Here is a 3872-nt window from a genome sequence, read left to right as displayed (position 1 = left end):
TATGTCCAGTACTCTATGTTAAATTTGATCTCAAATGTCCAACAGAAACATTAAGCCCACATCAACTATGAAGACTGCTTTAGGAGACTTAGGAACAGTAATAAAATGAACAACCTACTGGCTTTGGGAAGGGAAAAACGAATTGCAGGCTGTAAGATGCCTATAAACTCTATCAGAGCTAAAGACGTGACTACTGGTCAATGGAGAATACCCCTTAAACCTTGTGGGATTTGAACCTGGGTCTCCCATATGGGAGAATCAGTGGTCTAACCACTAGACTACAGAGGATGAGTTGAAGCTGGGCCAGCAAAACCTGGTCCTGTGTATTGCTGCCTATGCTAAGACTGTTGGCTGGCTGGTACAGTCAGAGTCAAACCCACAAATACATGGAAACTATCAGATCTAAAGAAGATTTGTTTGCTTCTTTCAAAACCCAAAGACACTGTTGGCATCTGATGTATTTTTTGTTAATTGTATGTCCAGGACTCTTTCTTAAATTGAAACTTACATGGATACATTTTGCTTGAAAGCACTAAATGTTATGTCCAGTACTCTATGTTAAATTTGATCTCAAATGTCCAACAGAAACATTAAGCCCACATCAACTATGAAGACTGCTTTAGGAGACTTAGGAACAGTAATAAAATGAACAACCTACTGGCTTTGGGAAGGGAAAAACGAATTGCAGGCTGTAAGATGCCTATAAACTCTATCAGAGCTAAAGAAGTGACTACTGGTCAATGGAGAATACCCTTTAAAGCTTGTGGGATTTGAACCTGGGTCTCCCATATGGGAGAATCAGTGCTCTAACCACTAGACTACAGAGGATGAGTTGAACCTGGGCCAGCAAAACCTGGTCCTGTGTATTGCTGCCTATGCTCAGACTGTTGGCTGGCTGGTACAGTCAGAGTCAAACCCACAAATACATGAAAACTATCAGATCTAAAGAAGATTTGTTTGCTTCTTTCAAAACCCAAAGACACTGTTGGCATCTGATGTATTTTTTGTTAATTGTATGTCTTGGTCTCTTTCTTAAATTGAAACTTACATGGATATATTTTGCTTGAAAGCACGAAATGCTATGTCCAGTACTCTATGTTAAATTTGATCTCAAATGTCCAGCAGAAACCTTAAGCCCACATCAACTATGAAGACTGCTTTAGGAGACTTAGGTACAGTAATAAAATGAACAACCTACTGGCTTTGGGAAGGGAAAAACGAATTGCAGGCTATAAGATGCCCACAAACTCTATCAGAGCTAAAGCAGTGACTACTGGTCAATGAATAATACCCCTTAAACCTTGTGGGATTTGAACCTGGGTCTCCCATATGGGAGAATCAATGCTCTAACCACTAGACTACAGAGGATGAGTTGAAGCTGGGCCAGCAAAACCTGGTCCTGTGTATTGCTGCCTATGCTAAGACTGTTGGCTGGCTGGTACAGTCAGAGTCAAACCCACAAATACATGAAAACTATCAGAAGATTTGTTTGCTTCTTTCAAAACCCAAAGACACTGTTGGCATCTGATGTATTTTTTGTTAATTGTATGTCCAGGACTCTTTCTTAAATTGAAACTTACATGGATACATTTTGCTTGAAAGCACTAAATGTTATGTCCAGTACTCTATGTTAAATTTGATCTCAAATGTCCAACAGAAACATTAAGCCCACATCAACTATGAAGACTGCTTTAGGAGACTTAGGAACAGTAATAAAATGAACAACCTACTGGCTTTGGGAAGGGAAAAACGAATTGCAGGCTATAAGATGCCCACAAACTCTATCAGAGCTAAAGCAGTGACTACTGGTCAATGGATAATACCCCTTAAACCTTGTGGGATTTAAACCTGGGTCTCCCAAATGGGAGAACCAGTGCTCCAACCACTAGACTACAGAGGATGAGTTGAAGCTGGGCCAGCAAAACCTGGTCCTGTGTATTGCTGCCTATGGTAAGACTGTTGGCTGGCTGGTACAGTCAGAGTCAAACCCACAAATACATGAAAACTATCAGATCTAAAGAAGATTTGTTTGCTTCTTTCAAACCCCAAAGACACTGTTGGCATCTGATGTATTTTTGCTAATTGTATGTCTTGGTCTCTTTCTTAAATTGAAACTTACATGGATATATTTTGCCTGAAAGCACTAAATGCTATGTCCAGTACTCTATGTTAAATTTGATCTCAAATGTCCAACAGAAACATTAAGCCCACATCAACTATGAAGACTGCTTTAGGAGACTTAGGTACAGTAATAAAATGAACAACCTACTGGCTTTGGGAAGGGAAAATAGAATTGCAGACTATAAGACGCCCACAAACTCTATCAGAGCTAAAGCAGTGACTACTGGTCAATGGATAATACCCCTTAAACCTTGTGGAATTTGAACCTGGGTCTCCCATATGGGAGAATCAGTGCTCCAACCACTAGACTACAGAGGATGAGTTGAAGCTGGACCAGCAAACCTGGTCCTGTGTATTGCTGCCTATGCTAAGACTGTTGGCTGGCTGGTACAGTCAGAGTCAAACCCATAAATACATGAAAACTATCAGATCTAAAGAAGATTTGTTTGCTTCTATCAAAACCCAGAGACACTGTTGGCATCTGATGTATTTTTTGCTAATTGTATGTCTTGGTCTCTTTCTTAAATTGAAACTTACATGGATATATTTTGCTTGAAAGCACTAAATGTTATGTCCAGTACTCTATGTTAAATTTGATCTCAAATGTCCAGCAGAAACATTAAGCCCACATCAACTATGAAGACTGCTTTAGGAGACTTAGGAACAGTAATAAAATGAACAACCTACTGGCTTTGGGAAGGGAAAAACGAATTGCAGGCTGTAAGATGCCTATAAACTCAATCAGAGCTAAAGCAGTGACTACTGGTCAATGGATAATACCCCTTAAACCTTGTGGGATTTGAACCTGGGTCTCCCATATGGGAGAATCAATGCTCTAACCACTAGACTACAGAGGATGAGTTGAAGCTGGGCCAGCAAAACCTGGTCCTGTGTATTGCTGCCTATGCTAAGACTGTTGGCTGGCTGGTACAGTCAGAGTCAAACCCACAAATACATGAAAACTATCAGATCTAAAGAAGATTTGTTTGCTTCTTTCAAAACCCAAAGACACTGTTGGCATCTGATGTATTTTTTGTTAATTGTATGTCCAGGACTCTTTCTTAAATTGAAAATTACATGGATACATTTTGCTTGAAAGCACTAAATGTTATGTCCAGTACTCTATGTTAAATTTGATCTCAAATGTCCAACAGAAACATTAAGCCCACATCAACTATGAAGACTGCTTTAGGAGACTTAGGAACAGTAATAAAATGAACAACCTACTGGCTTTGGGAAGGGAAAAACGAATTGCAGGCTGTACGATGCCTATAAACTCTATCAGAGCTAAAGAAGTGACTACTGGTCAATGGAGAATTCCCCCTAATCCTTGTGGGATTTGAACCTGGGTCTCCCATATGGGAGAATCAGTGGTCTAACCACTAGACTACAGAGGATGAGTTGAAGCTGGGCCAGCAAAACCTGGTCCTGTGTATTGCTGCCTATGCTAAGACTGTTGGCTGGCTGGTACAGTCAGAGTCAAACCCACAAATACATGAAAACTATCAGATCTAAAGAAGATTTGTTTGCTTCTTTCAAACCCCAAAGACACTGTTGGCATCTGATGTATTTTTGCTAATTGTATGTCTTGGTCTCTTTCTTAAATTGAAACTTACATGGATATATTTTGCCTGAAAGCACTAAATGCTATGTCCAGTATTCTATGTTAAATTTGATCTCAAATGTCCAGCAGAAACCTTAAGCCCACATCAACTATGAAGACTGCTTTAGGAGACTTAGGTACAGTAATA

The sequence above is a fragment of the Misgurnus anguillicaudatus genome, chromosome 20, assembly GCF_027580225.2.
Source record: "Misgurnus anguillicaudatus chromosome 20, ASM2758022v2, whole genome shotgun sequence".
In the NCBI taxonomy this organism is placed as follows: Eukaryota; Metazoa; Chordata; class Actinopteri; order Cypriniformes; family Cobitidae; genus Misgurnus; species Misgurnus anguillicaudatus.
The sequence above is the reverse complement of the archived record's forward strand: the minus strand, read 5'-3'. Positions refer to the sequence as shown.